Raw genomic sequence first — 18297 nt, 5'->3', positions numbered from 1 at the left:
ATAGGTGCTATCTTGAGCCTGTCTTTGAAAGCCAGGGTATTCCTGCAGTAGCTGTAAAGGGGGTTCTCATCTCCTCAAGCTGCAAGGCAGAAGACTTTTAAAGCAGGATCTGATGATAAGATGTTAGAAACATAAAGAATAAATGGACAGCCTTAGCGGCTCCTCTGTGTCAAAGGAAATCCCCTGATGAGGAAAGAAGTGGGACCCTTGGATGGTGACATTTGCCTGGTTGAGACTGAGAATATTGGATCCCAAATGGCCTGAAGCTTCCCGGCTGGCAGAAGCTGTCCCAGTGACTTGAAGGGATCAGCCTCCCCTTCCCAGGGGATCCCACCATGACCTCCCAGAGGAGATGCTTCACATCTGACCATTGTTTTTCTCACTGTCGGTCCCTATCGTCTCTTGTTGTCTCCTGGGTAATAGCCAGAGTCAGGTCTGATCACAGCTCTCCGCTCCAAGGAAAACAATCTATGTGTCAAAGGACATACAGGGATTGTCAAATGTGCACCAGCAGAGATGGGTAGGAGTGGGTCTTGCGAGTGTTAGATTGTCATGGTCACCTGGAGCTGGTCAGTAGGGGTGGCTCCTTGACATTTAGGCAGGATGATGGCCTACAGTTGGTAAAGTGGAGGTGCAGGAGTGTGAAGAAAGGGTAAGACTCAAAGAGTTGGGAATATTAGAATGGATTTACTGTGTAAAACCTAAGAACCTCCACTTAACTCTGTTTCTTTCTTTTTTTTTTTTTTTGCGATACGCGGGCCTCTCACTGTTGTGGCCTCCCCCATCGCGGAGTACAGGCTCCGGACGCGCAGGCTCAGCAGCCATGGCTCATGGGCCCAGCCGCTCCGCGGCACGTGGGATCTTCCCGGACTGGGACACGAACCCGTGTCCCCTGCATCGGCAGGCGGACTCTCAACCACTGCGCCACCAGGGAAGCCCACTCTGTTTCTTGAAAGAGACTGGAGGACCCTCCCTCTGTAGGCAATACAAAGTCACAAATTAAGGGCTCACTGACATCTCTGAGAGGTTGGTGTCTGTCTTCTGTAGGCTGAGCTTAATGGTGGTAAACGTTGCCATAGACTCCTTAATGTCAATGAGGGTAATGAGATTCCACAATTAAAAGACTAGGTGGCAGCTCTTAACCACCAGAGGCAAAGGTAGCCATGCTTATTATAACCGGAAGCACCACAGAGTAGCAGTTAGGGTGCCTTAACCTTCAGAGATTTGTGGCAATGACTAACAGATTGTGGTGTTTCTAGACAGGAGACGGATGGACAGCTGACTAGGGTGTTGTTAAAACTGTATAATAACAAAAATGAAACCTGGAGAGCAGGATGTTATCATCAGTCACTGCAGTGGAAAATTATGGCTTCTTGCTTGGTTTTCAAATGTAAGTCAACTTACATATCTAGAATCTGTAGACCCTAAGGGAGGCTGAGGTCCTCTTGGAGAAGAACATTACTATTTCTCACTAGTATACGTGAAAATTTATTCCTCTAATCCTCCCCTTCAAGGGGTCTGTAGATATTTCCCCAAGTAACTAGTGCTACGGAATGGGGACTAGCCAGACCTTTTGAGAACGACTATATATAAGGTCTAAGCTGACAGTAGTACCAGCGTATCTGAAATGCCACATACTGGCCCCATAGTTAGATCAGCAGCTTTAGGAGGCCAGGTGACAAATTAAGTCTTCCCCAAAGTCCATTTTATAATGGCTCTTTGGGTCCACAAAACTACCCTGGGGTTATTTCTCAGATTCCCGAGTAGGATAGATATATTTAATGGTTGGCAGAACTCCCAGTAGGTTTTCTGACTTGTGGAGTGTGGGACATTATGGTAGGAAGGACCAAATAAAAGTAATCTGAAACTGTTCTTCCCCCATTATCCAAGATAGGTAATCAGAAATAATATTGCATCCTAGGGAAGAATTACAGATAGTCACCATCAAAGACATAAGGGATGCAAAGTGGTGGTTCCTATAATATCTCCATTCAGTTTACCCATTGCATCCCTGTAATGACCAGATGAATTATGGCAGGTGTTATTAGTCCACCTTAAACTTATTCAGGTGATAATCCCTTTTGAAGCTGCTGTACCAGATGTGTTGAATGTATTGAATGTTGAAGATCAACACATATCCTCAAACTTGGTTATGGGACTACTGATCTAGCACATGCTTTTCTCTCAGTCCCCATCAACGGGGAGAATCTAGAGTGGTTGGCCTTCACATGGCAAGGGCAGCAGTATACATTCGCTGTCTACCTGTCTGCTGGGACCTTGCTCATCCTGACATTCTACCGAACATCATTCTGCCCACGTATTAATGACATCATGGTACTTGGACTTACTGATCAGGGTGCTGCAGGTATCATAGATGCCCTAATACAGGGGTTCTCGATCAAGGGATTTTAACTCCCAGGGTACACCTGAGACTATCTGGAGACATTTTTGGTTGTTAAAAATGAGGGATTGTGAGTAACTAGTATTTAGTGGGTAGAGTCCAGGGATGTACATTCTGCAATACTTGAGACAACCCTCACCCTTCACCAAAGAATTGTCTTTCCCCGAATTTTATTTTATTTTATTTTATTTTTTTTAACATCTTTATTGGGGTACAATTGCTTTACAATGGTGTGTTAGTTTCTGCTTTATTCCCCGAATTTTAATAGTGCCATGTTGAGAAATACTGCCTTAGTAAAACACCTGTGTAGCAGAGCTGGGAGATTTACCCTATGAAAATTCAGGGATCTGTTGCACCAATGAAGCTTCTGGGGGTCCAGTAGTCTGAGGCGTGCCAGACATATATATATTTTTTTAATTAAAGGATAAATGTCACATCTTAGCCACTCAGAAATATTTGCTGAATGAATAAATGAATGAAGAACATACAGGAAGAGTTCCTTGTGCAAAGAGAAATCTGTTTGGGTGAGAGGCTGGCGGGGCTGGAGGCGAGGGGCTGGAGGTGAAGCTGAGGTTCATACAGTTTACGTGCTGTTTATTTAGACACCTGCCCCCAGAAGGTGGAGGACAACAAGTGGCTTTCATCCAGGGAGAAACAAGACCTGGTTAGTGTTCTAGAATGATCCCTTTACAACCGGTTAGCGACATTGTCCTAAAAGGCCCTGAGACCAGAGTTAGAAAAACTAGCCTGGTCCCTTCTGTAATCGTCCAGTTGGGAAGCTATGAACAACGAAAATGGGACAGATGGAAAGAGAATAAAGGAAGAAACAGATTCCAGAAGATTTGGGAAGAAGAATGACCAGGATTTGATGACTGGATTGGAACTGTGGGTAGAAGGAGAAAGAGCAGAAGAAACCCCTCAGGTCTCTGTGTCTTTGGATGACTGGATAACGCAGGAATAGAATCCAGTTTAAGTGACAGATCGTGAGTTTTGTTTTAAATATTGGCAACTTAAGGATGTGGGGCATACAGGAGGAGGTATCCAGTTGGCAACTGGACAAGTGAGGAGAGTCTCAGCTGCAGACGGAGGTTTGGGAGTTGTTTGAAGCCACAAAACAGGCTCAGAGAGGTGATCTAACCCATGCTAACATAGTTGATAAATAATAGAGTGAAGGTTCAAACCCAGACATTTCTGGCTCTAAGGCTTACCCCACTATCTCCTAACGTACCTTTTTTCGAAGTTATAGATTTCTAAAATGAGACTTTAAAATGCATGTAGATGGAAATCTAGCAACATTACCAGTGTATTTACACGTTGACCCAGCTATCCTCCTTCTGCAGGAGTGGACTTTACAGTCAGACCTGGACACATACAAAATGACACATGCACAGTGTTATTCATGGCAGTCTTGTTTGAAAGAGCAAAAAAAAAAAAAGAGAGGAGGGGAAGGGTTAAATAAACAGACTACCACACACCTGTACAGAAGAGTAAGAAGCTCTCGGTAAACTGACGGTGTGTATGGTATGCTCTCTTTTGTGTAAGAAAAAGTGAAACTAAGAACATGTATTTGCTTGTATGTGCGTGAAGATACAAGGATATAAGATGCTAGTAGGTGCCTTATAGGGGTGGTGAAGAATGGAATAGAAGGATACAAGGTAGGAACAAATCTTCTCAATGGATATCTTTTAGATTTGAAGCATGTAAATGTATTACCTATTCAAAGGAATTAAAACATTGAAAATGTGGTATATTTACCCATTAGTGTTTATCTACATTGGAAATTTATTTCCACCCCTGGAAAGATGTATTTGGTTTATGCATTTATAATATTTTTGTACTTATCCATCCAACACAATTATTCACCTCTGTGCCAGGTGCTGGACTAGCCACAAGGGAAATAATTGAGAAAACAGACATGGTTCCTGGCCTCACTCTAGATATAAAGACAGAGATTAGTCAAATCATCCCATAAATACACTAGAATGGCAATCATGCTACAAAAAGTGTGAAAAGGACCTCAGTTATTCTGAGACGGGTTAGTTAAGGATGTGGCAGGGAAGGCTTTCTTGAGGAAAATCCTTCTGAACTCCATGAAATGCAGGAAGGAAGAGGTGAGGAGATGGGGGCAGAGGGAACAGTATTTGCAAAGGCTCTGAGGCAACAAAGAGCACAGTATTTGAAGAACCGGAAGAAGGCGGCGTTGATGCTGTGTAGGGACTGAGCAGATGGGGTGGATGTATTAGCAAGGGGGGCTGCACACATGAAGATCTTGTCGGGCATGTTGAGGATGAGGGTCTTTGTAAGTAAAGCAGAATTGGAAGCCACTGGAGAGGTTGAGACTACAGTGGAACAATATGAGCCATTTATGTCTTGGGAAGGTCACTGGCTGTTCTTTGGAGAAGGATGCGGGGTGTGGAGAAAGAGTCGAATCAAGGGGACCAGTTGAATGGCTGTCTCTGGAGAGTTGGAAAAAAGTGACCTTCGTTTAGACCAGGGTGGAGGTTACGGTTACAAGAAGCAGATGGAGTCAAGAGAAAGTGAAACCGAGAGGTCTTGATGATGGGTTATATAAGGCTGGAGAAGAGAAGTCTTCCAACATGGATAGGTTTCCAGAATAGACAGGGCTGCCATTTCCTGAAAGAAAACATGAGGGCAGGCTGTTTGTTGGGGGTCAGGATGGATCTGAGGATGTTTGAATGTCCTAGTAGAAGACACATCACCTGGAAAGGCAACACCCAGATCATGTCACAATTCCATTTTTAGAATACACAGTGTAACCACACACTTGGTTAACAGTATCAGTAAAATGTGGCTCACACCCAAGTCTCACATTTTTATTCTTCTATACCCCATGTTAGTTTTTTTTTTTCTGTTAAGATTTTTCAACTTCATTGAAGCATAACTTATATCAATAAAATGTACATGTATTGAGTTTACACTTAGATGATTTTTCTTCAATCTATACCTTCATATAACTGTCATTCCCCTTTTTATTCAGTCGTCTGCTTGCTCCCTGGCAATCACCCCATGTTAGTTCTTGACTAAGTATTTCTCTACTCATCTCTTCCCCAAAATGCATGACATGTTATTTTAGGGGCATTGGATCCTTTAGAGAAAAGATCTTGAAGAAGACCATCGTTTCCCCCTGATAGGCCCCTTGCACTCAGCTTTCTCAGGTGGCATTTTGGACATGTCAACAGCAAAGTTTCCTTTTTTTCTGGTTCCCCCCTGTGAGGGCTTAGCTGTTAATCTTCCTTCGTGTTTCATATTTCATTTGTGTTTTTAAAAGGATGCCCTTTTGTTTTTGTTCTCTTCACTGGTTCTGTATTTACAGGGAGCTTTCTCCTTTATTTTCTTTCAGTCCTTCAGCAGAATAATTTTGCTGACTTGAGGCCCCCTTGGGATACAGCCATGATACTTTCAGCCCTGCTGTGTGGCAACACTGCTGCTAATATTTTTGCAGGCCCTGGGTCTGGTAGTACTCAGGGTTTTGTCTCTCAACTTCTTAAATGTAACACTGATGCTATTTCTGTATCCATGGGAGGAACTGTGGGATCATTGGAACTTTCCCAAGGGGAACACTTTCCTGTATAAAAAGAAGAGGGTGAGAGATTCCTTTATGTTTCAAACACTGGTATAAAATTAATTGGTTAAAAAAATGCTGGTTGTTCCTACATAACTTTTCTGGTTCTGGAACCACATTCAGCAAAGGGCACCGTGACCTCTGTGGGGACATGGAACAATCTGATACCTGATCCAACTTTTCTGGCCTGAAGGCAACTTCAGTGACTGACTTCCAACAGATCTCTAAGGACAGCTGGTTCTGAAAATGTTTCTCCTAGCGGCACAAGTCCTGTTTTTCAACTGATGAATCCTTTCAATGCCTCTGAACTGGATGACTACACTCTCCTTGTGTCTGAAGAGATGTATAGACACAGAAAGACAACAGTGGTTCATCAAGGGAGCGATGTCGGGAGAATGAAGAAAGTAACTGTAATCTGGGCCCAGGAAGAGTCTCAAACTGCTGGTCTGCAGGTGTATTTTGTGGGCACCCTGAGGGCCGTGAGAATGACCTCATATCTCCAGTGGTTCTCAGAAGCCCCAGCTTCTGAGCTTTGAAATCCATCACTGGTTGGTACTGAGGCCATGCCTTCCAAGGCTGAGTGAGGCAGGAAACTGAGACAGGTCCATTTCTGGGAGAGATGGGACGCCTCTGACTGTGGCTTTAGGCCTCCCCCAGTGGCCTTGGCGAACTTTCTGTAGAGCTCCAGGCAGCCCAGGAGGCATCCATGCACATTCCCTTCCTTCCCTCTCTCCTTCCCTCACGTCAGACCTGCATCACGGTCCATCACCTCTTGGAGACTGGCTCCTTTCCCATGTTCTTTCATAGGTATTTCTCTTAATAAATTACTCGTACGTTTAATCCTCTCTTGGTTTTTGCTTTTCAGAAGACCCAGACTAACACAGACCCCCTTCAAAACAAAACAAAACGAAATGAAACACTTCTTTATAAGGGACACATGCAGTTCTTACTGTCCCATCTCCTCTGTTATCTTGTATCTAATCTGAGTCACACATTTGTGTTATGTGTCTGATCCCTACAGGTGTTTGATTTTACAGCTCAGGTATTGCATCTTCTTTGACAGCATCCTGGAAATAGAGACATAGGGAAGGGCTGGCTATTAGAAAAATATTAGTCATTTGGGAATATGAGGTTAAACTATTTTATTTCTTGCAAGTTACCAAATATGGGTGTCATTAGCATTTAATTTATGAATGACCCATCTAACTTTTATTTTTTAGCAGCTTGTTTAAATTTTTTCTTATTTTAATTTAACCTGTGAGTTCATAGAGTTTTCTCAAAATTAGGAAGTTGTGAAAATAAAGATGACCATCGCCTTTTATTAATTTGCATCATTGTCGAATGGCCAGATTCTCTCCAGTATTTGAGACTCTTTGGGTAATGTCACTAATCTCTACTCTTCCCCAGGAAGAGGTGGATTAAACCATTTTCTTTTCGTACATGGTGTAGTTGTAGTAGATATAGTCATATGATTTCAATAAATAACTTTTTGAGGGCTTCCCTGGTGGCGCAGTGGTTGAGGGTCTGCCTGACATGGGTTCGTGCCCTGGTCCGGGAAGATCCCACATGCTGCGGAGCGGCTGGGCCCGTGAGCCATGGCCGCTGAGCCTGTGTGTCCGGAGCCTGTGCTCCGCAACGGGAGAAGCCACAGCAGTGAGAGGCCCACATACCGCAAAAAAAAAAAAAAAAAAACATTAAAAAAAAACCAAAAAAACTTTTTGAAAAGTTCTCAGACAACAAAAAGAGTTTCCAAGCTACTGTTGTTAACATTTTCAGTAATTATTTTTATAACAGGATTTTCTTTATTTTTTTCTTTCTTTCCAAAATCAACTCATTGCCTCAAATGCTATCCTTAATTTCTACTTTAATTGAATCTAAGCTTGGTGATGGGGGGTCATTGCCAGCCAAAAAGATGACCACGTTGCTTTCGAGCTGGGAGAACAGACCATATAGGACAGAATGGATTTCCTCTACCTTAGAAAGTTCTTGTTGCTCTCCAGAAATAACATGGATACAACCAGGACCGACTACATAATTTTGGGGCCCAGTGCAAAGTGAAAATGGGGCTGCTTGTTGAAAGGTAGGGAAAAGTGCCATTAAAGGTCTAAAATATGAAGGTTTTTCCTTTATTTCATGACTCTCCTCTGCTCATACGCATCTTCCATTGTCCCACTGAATTTCACTTATAAAAGACAAATTGGAAGGTAAAATTATTAAGAATTTCAAGGTATGGACAGCAGAGCATTAAACCAAACATAGGGTCCCTTCCAAGTGCGGAGACTTGTGGCATGATGCAGGCTGCATTCCCGGGAAGTCGGTCCTGGATACAACTCACCAGTGAGTTGACAAGCAAGCTGGAAACCAGAGGGAACGTCTCCGCTCTTCCCTCTAGTCTCTCAGGTGGAGGTGTGCACAGGGATCAGGGCTCCAAGGTGAAATGGAAGGCACAAGGCTTAGTATCCAATGTGCCAGGGCATGAGCAGTGTTTCTCCTCCTATTTCGTCCTCGGCTCTCTGGGCAATGGCTTCACCATCCTGTCTCCCTTAGTGGAGAGAAGGTGGTTACTTGTTCATGGCAGGCGATTTTATTTTATTTTTATTTCAGGGGGGGAGCAAATCATTTTTATTTTTATTTTTTTACAAATACACCAAAGAATCATGCAATGCTGCAAGCATTGGATGCAATCCTGTGCCACAAGTCTGCATATTCTTCTGCAGCTGGTCCTGTGAAAGGCGGAACCTTTCATCTCGCCTGTTTTCTACGACTCCTGCATTATCTTCAAAACAAAGAAACATACCATCTTTGCTCCGGTAGGACTTTCGATGTCTAATTACCACTTCTTTCTGAGCTCTGGTTTGCCTTTCTTGACTGCGGCCATCACCACGTCACCCACACCAGCAGCAGGAAGTCTATTCAGTTGTCCCTTGATCCCCTTCACAGAGATGATATGCAGACTTTTGGCTCCTGTGTTGTCAGCACAACTGTTCATGGCTCCAACCAGAAAACCCAAGGAAATCCAGAATTTCACACCAGAGGACCCACCATGTCCTCGCTTTGACATCTTGAATGCCGGAGAGCGACAAAAAGCTGGGCGATTTTATTTTGACTTTCCATTTTAAACATCTTATATCATTATATTTACGGAGTGTCTGCTCTGTGATGATTTCTGTTCAGGGGTTGTTGTTATCTCCTGGTCCTCATAGAGCATCCCTTCTCGTGAGGGGAGACATGCAATAGGCAGAATAAAGGACTAGACAAACTGTAGAGAATCTCAGATATAGAAGCGCTATAAAGGAAAGTTGAGTGGAGAAAGCAGGTGGGCATGGTAGGGCAGAGGCTTTACAATTGTCAACAGGTGATTAGGGACGGCCTTGCCTTGAAGGTGGCATTTGCATGAAGACCTGCAGAAGAGAAAGGAAGCAGCTGAGCTGCCCTCTGGGGAAGATTGTCTGTGAGGGCCACGTCATGGCAAGGAGTCTGTGGTGGGAGTAGAAAACTTTGTTATTCATTGACCTTGCGTGAGCTTTTGGTGTAAGTTTAGCTTGCGTAGATCTACATGAAAGCATTCTTTCCTTCCTTTTTTTTTTGGTAGAAAAATAGTACTTCTCTGTCAATTCAGTTAAAAATGACTAAGAGTTTCTACGCTTCGATTGGTTGTGGCCGCATCTCCTCGGGAAGTAGCTCAGCTGGGTTCTGGTGTGGAGTCACTCCTATAGACTCCTCTTCTTAAAAGAACCTCTTATTAATGGCTGAGTTCAAAGCAAACTTTAGAAATCCAATCGATTTCTCATTTCTTACATTTTGTTTGGTAAAAGATTTTATGTCAGTGATTGCAGAATGAAGGTGCCAATAGGTAAATAATCGGTTTATAAATGGGAGGGCGGTCAGGCATCCCCCTTCCCATCGTCCTCTCCAAGGTCAGGGCATCACTGAAATGCAAAGGAGATGCACTTGTACAGTACGTAAATGATAGTCTTCTGTGGAGGGTCATTAACCTCAAGTCTCCCTCCCGGAGGGCAGTGTTGAAGGAAATGGCTTTGTGAGCTTCAGAAGAACGTGACATGATTGTACCTGGGAATAGAAGAATGGTGTCTGCAGTTCCATTAATTGGGATAACAATTATGAAAGCTTGGGAAGAATCAAGTTTCAGAGCCCACACTAATCCCCAGGAAGACTTTTCCCCTGGTGGATATAATATTGCTGCTTTTCAGGTGCATTCCTAAGATGTATTACATTTCTCAGACTCACTTTGTATAGGCTGCTGTCAGGGGCAGGATTTGGGGGTTGCCAGAAGATTCTTTGGTTTCATCCAGGCAACTCTCCGCTTTCCTGAAGTGTCGGTGAACTTGGTGGAAGCAAGGGTCAAAGCAGAGTTGACTTGTGTCTGGAAGCGTGAGTTCCGTGTCCTGGTTTCGATGAAACACAAGGCAGGAATGCAAAGGCTGTCTTCCTGAAACTGCTCATGTTTACACGATGATGATGTATTTCTTCATGATGTTGACCCAGATGTAGCCGTATCTCACCTGGCGACAGGGTATGCTTCCTTGATTGGCTGCTCTGGGATAAGGAGCTTCTGTTGATCATGGACTATGTTTTCCTGGGAAATGGAATATGAAAATAATTGACAGATTTCCCATAAGCCGAGCTGAATTCCAAGAACATGTAGGTAATCCTACCTGATTCACTTTCAGAGCTTTACTTTGAATTTCTGTTGGTGTCAACAAAGCTGTCATAAAGAACAGCGTACTTCACCTTCGAAAAAGCAAACTTCCATTAAAAAGGCAGACAGCTTTAAAAAAGTTGTCACTTAAGGCTCTTGGTTGATCGTCACCTGAGAGTGAAAATCTCTTCAATGTAGCAAAAATATCTACTATAAACTAGTCTTTGGTTTACATGACGTATTCCAAAATCCTTGTAGGAAACTTAGCATTTGGAGTGTCAGTGTGATAGAATATTGTAAATAACCAATATAAACACAGTCCTCAACCAAGGGTGTTTCTCTGTTCACGTTGGGGTTGACTTTTGAAGCCTTTAGATAAGTAAGAATTGGCATGTGTTAGAAGCTGCAGTTTGTTTTTAGAAGCTGCAGTTTTTGCAAGCTGAGTATGTCATTTCCCCCCTTTTCTCTACGCCTTTACAGGAAATACTAAGCCATGAAGATCATTGATATTTCCTGAAATTATATTGCTATTTCCTGTCTGAAGAGCTGTGAGGGTATATGTCTCTGGAACACTGCTCCTAAAATTAAGCACTTAATGAGTCCACTGCTTATCTTTTCCAGAATGTTTCACTCTTTCTGTTTTAAACTTTTTATTTTATATTGGAGTATAGTTGATTAACAATGTTATAATTAACACTGTGATAATTTCAGGTGTACAGCCAAGTGATTCAGTTATACATATACATGCATCTATTCTTTTTCAAATTCTTTGCCCATTTAGGTTGTCACATAATACTGAGCAGAGTTCCCTGTGTTATACAGTAGGGACTTCTTGGTTATCCATTTAAAATATAGCAGTGTGTACATGTCAGTCCCAAACTCCCTAACTATCCCTTCCCCTCACCCTTCCCCCTGCCCGGTAACCATAAATTCGTTCCCTAAGTCTGTGAGTCTTTCACTATTTCTTTTCTATTAGGCAGAGACTGAGGGGAAGGTTAGGTCTGAAATGAAATTCAAAACATGCACAGCCCTCTCCCTGGCCCCTTCATACTGGTAAGCCATTTTCTTGCCTCCAGAAACCACTGTCCCTTTTGACAGCCTCTCATCCATGTCTGGGGACACAGGTAGGTCCTGGGAGGAGACTGGGCAGGAACGTGCTGGAACTCCTCGCCTCTGCATTTCCACTTGGTTGGCCAAAATTGATGGGGGACTGGGAAGACACAGCATTTAGGCTGAGTTTTGGCACAGAAAATGGAGGGAAGCCAGGCAGGACACTCAGTGTAGGCCCATGTACCTTACACATAAAGAAGAAGGTAAATTTAAGTTAAATGAACTTCAGAAAGCATAATCCAGGATCGCTTCAGTCAGAGCCGCTAAGCTCCTTGCTGCTAGCGCTGTCTCTCAGGTCCCACAAACTTGCCCTTCCCTCCGTCCTTTCACATCAGGTCCTTCTTCCCTGTTTCAGTGTCTGTGGTCTGGTAATGAGCACGTGCTCCATGAGGGAATTTCTGCAGTTGCCAGAAGCTCAGAGATAAAAGCATCCAGAAGATTTTTATCTCTCAGCAGAAATGTTTTTCTGAGGACACACACATAGTGTCACCGTGACATTTAAGATCTCAGTTTATCATCCTTTTCCTCTCATGGAGAACAGTTCTAATCACTGGAAAACTACCAGCTTCTCCAAGAAGCCAGATACGTTGGAAATCATGCAGAAATACCCACAGCAATAACGAAACCAGCAGCACACAATAGGTTAAGAAGTCTCTGTGTACTACTATGGATAAAATAGATAAACAACAGGGACCTACTGCATAGCACAGAGAGCTATATTCAATATCTTGTAATAACCTATAATGGAAAAGAATCTGAAAAAGTATATGTATATATATAACTGAATCACTTTGCTGTCCACCTGAAACATTGTAAATCAACTATACTTCAGTTAAAAAAAAAGGCTCTGTGTAGATCTGTTTCTACTGACTTTTTAGATAGTAGCTAAGGGAGAGCTTTGAAAGTAGGATTTCAGCTGGCATATGGCATCACCTGCTCCAGGAGGCGAGGTTGCATGTCAAATTCCACTTCAGGAGGTATGTGCTTCTTAGACGTGGCTTCCTGGCTGCTTGTGTTTGGACAGTGGGCATTGCTCACTGACATGGTTCATTAGGGCTCAGGGTGGTCTTCAAGGTCCTTCACTACCTCTTCTGCCATCTTGACTGGCCCCACTTCTTATCTTCCAGAAGACTGACTCAAAGGGCCAGCACAAAACTGGGTGGAAAGACCTGGATGGACTACAGGCTCCCTGAGGAGCTCTGGTCCTCTGTCCTCTGTGCTTCTATGTCCTCACTTGGCGAGGCCTAAGGGAAGGTCATCTGTGGAATGGCCGGCGGGCAGTCTCTCTAGGGGCCTCCCTAGATGGCTCACCTTAGGAAAATTACCTTAATTTCCCAGGCTTCAGTTGGGCTCCAGGTCTGCAGGCTCAGGAATAGTATTGGGCTGACACATTAAGAGGTGGGCTCTTCTCTCTCTAGCACAGATACACAATTATTTCACTCAAGTGAAATTATGTACTTGAGTCAATTACGAGACTCAAGTGTATAACCAGAATTCCAGTCCATTGATTTCCCACAAGAAACATAACTGCAGAGAGGCTGAAGTCTCCAGAACTCCAGAGAGGTCGTGCTACCTGGCAATGAACCCACAATTGGAAAGCAGTGTGGTCGGCCAGGATTCAGAACTGGGGTGTTAGTGATGAGGTTTCAGTCAGAGTGAGGCATGCTGTCTGTAGCAGGTTGGATGGTGGTCCCCCAGAAGGTGCATTCCCCTGGAACCAGTGAATGTGACCTTATTTGGAAAAAGGGTCTTTGCAGATGTACTTAAATTGAGTGTCTCAAGATGAAATCATCTTGGATTCGGGTGGGCCCTCAATCCAACCATCTTATTTCCCCCAAGTTCTTGGGGATAGTGATGATAGTGAAAGACACACTTCTGTGGAAAAAATATTCTGCAAGGGCAGAAAATATCAAAGTGTATTTTTTGTTTCCATGAGCATTTTCCTGTGGGATCTTGCCAGCTCTGACTGGTTCCATGACTTGTTTATTTTCCTAGGGCTTTAGTAGTAAAAATCAATGTGATTTTCATCCTGGTGTGCCGAGTCCGCTTCTTCATTAGTTATGGGAACTGGATGAAAGAAAAAGCACAGATGCAGGTTATCCGAGGTTGAGTGTAACTTTCTCTCCAAGGTCAAGACCACTCTCCTGTCTCCTCCGAAGAAGATACTGACTCAAATGTCTTTCCATATTAAAAGCTGAGTGTTTCTAAGAAACACATTTCATGGAGGATGGAATGCTTGTGCTGGCCCTTGGAGGATGAGAAGGAGTTTCTCTGCTGGCGATGAGGTGTGGTGAAGGTGGTCCAGGTGGGGAGAACGCACATGCAGAGACTTGGATGGGGCTGAAACACTGGCCCCAGCAGGAGGGAAGCAGCCAGAAGGGGCAGCCAGGAAGACACACTGAGTAGTTCCAACTGTTCTTGGTTGGTGACATAGAGCCATTGGGCAGGATTAGATTGGGGAATATCATGATCGGATTTGCATTTCTGAAAAAGCCCTTTGATGCCATAACAGAGAATGGATGGGAATGGGACAAGGCTGGAGAAGGCAAGGAGAAAGCTAGCAGCCTATGGAACTAAGTAGTATCAAAGTGGAAACTGGTGTTAAGTTGCAAGGTTTTAGAACATTCTACGTCGCAACTTATATTTCTTTTCCCATCCATCTTTCAAAGACGTTGTAAAGCACAAATGAGATAAAAGTAGCCAGGGGTGTGCAAAAGCAGCACACGTTGTTAGGAGCAGCTCACTAAGAAGGACGTGCTATTAGCCTGAATAGACTAGCATCACTGACCTCAGTGAGGCAGCATGAAGTAGGAGCGGGGGAGATGGATAATGATGGGAAAGGCAGTGCTCCATGGGCTGCATCGTGCAGGCCTTGACTTTTCAATCTCTGCAGAAATCCATAATCCAGATGTCTCTTTGTTGAAGCCAGAACAAGCATTATACACAATTAAACCAATGGGACTTAGCAGGTATTTCTGGAAGGGGAATTAAGCCTCTATAACATGTAGTAGAACGCCAAATAGAGAACATGGTCAACAATTGAGAAAGAAGTGGCCAGACTCTTCCTAGGGTTTAGGGCCACAGTCAGTTGTCAGGGATCTATGCTCCTAGCGCTGTGCTGGGCACATAGTAGGTGCCCATTAAATTAAAAAGAAATACACACACACACACACACACACACACACACACACACACACACGGAGCCCACAAAGCACATCAAGGGTCTCTTCATCATCTGGCAGTGTACAGTTTTCTTTTCTCTCTAATACCATGCAACTGAAATGATGCAAACTGAGTCAAACCAATAAGCATTTGCCTTTACAAATACAAGGGACTTCTAGCCCCTATTCTCTCTGGTTGTGCCTGCTTCCATCTTTCTTTTTCCTGGTCATTTGCAAACACAAGCTGAGCTCTGAGCTTGGGAACCTTTTGCCCTTTTCTTCTTTTTTTGTTAGCAGAGTTTGGGAGGTAGACTGCTGAATAAATAGAAATTCATTCTGGGCCTCAGGGCTCTTTACAAAGGTAATTCTGACCTCCAGCCACACACAGAATATTGGTAATTTGACCTCAGTTTGATTTCCACATAAGCTGTCATTTTATACACCTAAAAAAAGCAAGGGAGGACATAGATAAAGAGGATATATTTCTTGTGGCAAATGGAAACAGAATCAGTTACCAAAAACTAAACTTGCTCAAGTGATAACAAGCTATATATTTTCTTTAATTGTTATTTACAGGTGTGTGTAGTGTGCTTCTATGGGGTCCGACACACAACTCGTAATGACTTTTGTGTTTGGCTATAAAATTTTACCTAATGGGCTAATATTGCTTACATGCAAAAAGTAATCAGGTATTCATATACTTTATAAAGTATGTGTATTATTAATAAACAGAATAAAATATAACATTTTTCTCTGATTAAAAAGTAATCCAGGACTTCCCTGGTGACACAGTGGTTAAGAATCCACCTTCCAATGCAGGGGACACGGGTTCGAGCCGTGGTCCTGGAAGATCCCACATGCCACGGAGCAACTAAGCCCGTGAGCCACAACTACTGAGCCCGCGTGCCACAACTACTGAAGCCCACACACCTAAAGCCCGTGCTCCACAACAAAACAAGCCACCACAGTGAGAAGCCCACGCACCTCAGGGAAGAGTAACCCCCGCTTGCTGCAACTAGAGTAAGCCTGCACGCAGCAATGAAGACCCAACACAACCAAAAATAAGTAAATAAATTTTAAAAAAAGTAAAAAAAAAAAAAAAGTAATCCAAACTTACTTTAGTAAATCTGGAAAATACACAAAGGTGCAGAAAGCACCTGGTATCTATCACTCAGCTATAATTACCATTATTTGAGGCATTTCCTTTTTTCTATTTTCTATACATGTATATAATCATTGTGTGATTATATATATATATAACAAATATATAATTCTGCTTTTTTCCCTTTAACATTGATGTACAAATAATTCCTCCATGTTATTGAATATTCTTTGACTACAGTAGGAATGGTTAAGGCTTTATTTGGTTAATTTTAGGTTATTTGATCCTTGACATGGCTAGATATTTGGTATTTTCAAGAAAATATTGCATAAAGGATCCTTTTCCCCTTTGTTTATTAAAAATAAAGGCATCTATATTTCATCTACAGGGCAAGAGATGTTTGAAGGGAATTAGGACCTATATGTTTTATATTAGGAAAAATGCAGTCAGATATCTGGCACTGCCTGTTCTGTTTCTTATTTATATTCTGTACATTGTATTTTTTTCTGGTAGACCAAAATCACAGGAGTAATTAAATTTCAATAAGAGAAGTGATTTCTCCAAATCTGGAGGGTTCATCTCAAGATGATGTTGAATGTAAATGCAATATTTTACAGAGATCAAACCATCCCTGCTACGCTTGTGCCTCTGTTCCATGGCACCGGCCCCGGAATTGTAATCACTGAGGGTGTGGAGGGGTTAGGATTTTAAAGGGTAGAGTGACGTGTTCATCAGAGGCAGCACAGAGGCGTTGGAGTACACAGGCCAGTAGATTACTTGTTAGGGAAGGCTTGATGTCAAGGACAGAGGTGAGAGTATATGGGGAAGGACTTCTGCTTTTACGGGGTAACACCCCCAGTTTCAACTGGCTTCATTGGCTACACCTCTGTACCAACTAGGTGAAGGGTTAATTTAAGTAGAGAGGAACCCACATTGACATATGCCTGCCCCATCTTCTAGGAGCTGAGGCTGTCCCTCTTCATAGTCAAGGAGGCATCAAGAGACCCACAGGCCAGTGGAGAGGACTCTCAACATGAAGGAGACAGAGGTCTGACCTGGAGAGTTTAGACATGGAGAGATTAGACACGTGTGCTCTTGGCTGGAATGGCCAGGGGCACTGAGCTGGATGGGGACAGTAAAGCCTGCTCCTGGCTCCACTGGACAGGTGACCCTCAGTGCTCAGAGCATGTGGACCACCCCCTACCCCCTCCAATCGAGGCCAAGGAAGAGAGTCTTCTGGCCTCACCTGGGGGCACAGGTGCCCCGTCTGCCCACTGTCTAACTCACATCAGCTCACTGTGTGTCTCAGGGGTGCCTCTCAGTTCTTGGCCAGTTAGGTTTCTGAGTTTAAGCCACTCCACTCCCGATACCATTGTCTGTATTAATTTCCTATGGCTGCTGTAACAAAGTGCCGCAAGCTGGGAGGCTTAAACGATAGGAATTTATTCTCTCCCACTCTTGGAGGCTGGAAGTCCAAGATCAAGGTATCAGCAGGGTTGGTTACTTCTGAGTGCTGTGAGGAAATCTTCCGTACCAGATCTCTCTCCTTGGCTTGTAGCTGGCTGTCTTCTCCTTGTCTCTCTTGACATCATCTTCCCTCAGAGTTTGCCTGTTTCTGTGTCCAAATTTCCTCTTCTTTTATAAGGACACGGTCATACTGCATTGGGGCCCACCCTAATGACCTCATTTTAACTTGATGACCTCTGTAAAGACCTTGTTTCCAAATAAAGTCACACTCTGAGGCACTAAGGGTTAGGACTCCACCATATCTTTTTGGGGGGACACAATTCAACATCACAGGTCCTGCCCCTCACCTACTGGTGAGCTCAGGAGGTCCTGCTAGCACTCAGTAAATCCTGTTTTTTGACTGAATGTATCTCTGATGTGAAGTTTGAGTTATGTGTCTTTTCTAAAATGAAAGCAGCAGAGCCCTTCAAAACACGTCCATTTTGAAGGATTAATTTGACATTGGTTCTTTACCTGGAGAACCTGTGCTGTTGGGTGTGGATTCTGTGTGGATTCAGATCAATGCAAGGAGAAAACAGAAGTCTTTTAAAAAAATGTAATAGAAGTTGACGCAGGACGCATCTGGGTTTAAGCTAGAGTTATCTGGCCACTGATTATCTCAGTGGGTCACCATCCTGGTGTGTCATGGTGACAGGAAGTGTCCTTGTGTCCAAGTCTGTGTACCAGACGCTACTGTGGAGCTCCTACCTCAGCTCCACTGATCAGCTGGCCTCAGTGGGTCCTAATGATACCATCTGTGCGCTCAACCAGTGT

General features: G+C 43.5%; 1 protein-coding gene and 1 pseudogene across 4 annotated transcripts in view; one reads left to right on the top strand and one right to left on the bottom strand.

Annotated features, from left to right (window-relative positions):
• The window catches only part of SETD4 (SET domain containing 4), a 412601-nt gene that overhangs the window by 98879 nt on the left and 295425 nt on the right, over positions 1–18297 (top strand). The window contains exon 13 of one of the 4 annotated variants that reach the window (XR_010943840.1): positions 11125–11192. The exons of the other annotated variants lie outside the window; for them this stretch is intronic. The gene's annotated coding sequence lies outside the window, so the exon portion shown is untranslated. Of the gene's footprint in view, positions 1–11124; positions 11193–18297 lie in introns of those variants that run through there. 4 annotated transcript variants of the gene reach the window in all.
• Positions 8640–9045, bottom strand: LOC137224583 (large ribosomal subunit protein uL14 pseudogene; annotated as a pseudogene).

The sequence above is a fragment of the Pseudorca crassidens genome, chromosome 5 (assembly GCF_039906515.1).
Source record: "Pseudorca crassidens isolate mPseCra1 chromosome 5, mPseCra1.hap1, whole genome shotgun sequence".
NCBI lineage: Eukaryota > Metazoa > Chordata > Mammalia > Artiodactyla > Delphinidae > Pseudorca > Pseudorca crassidens.
The sequence above is the reverse complement of the archived record's forward strand: the minus strand, read 5'-3'. Positions and strand labels throughout refer to the sequence as shown.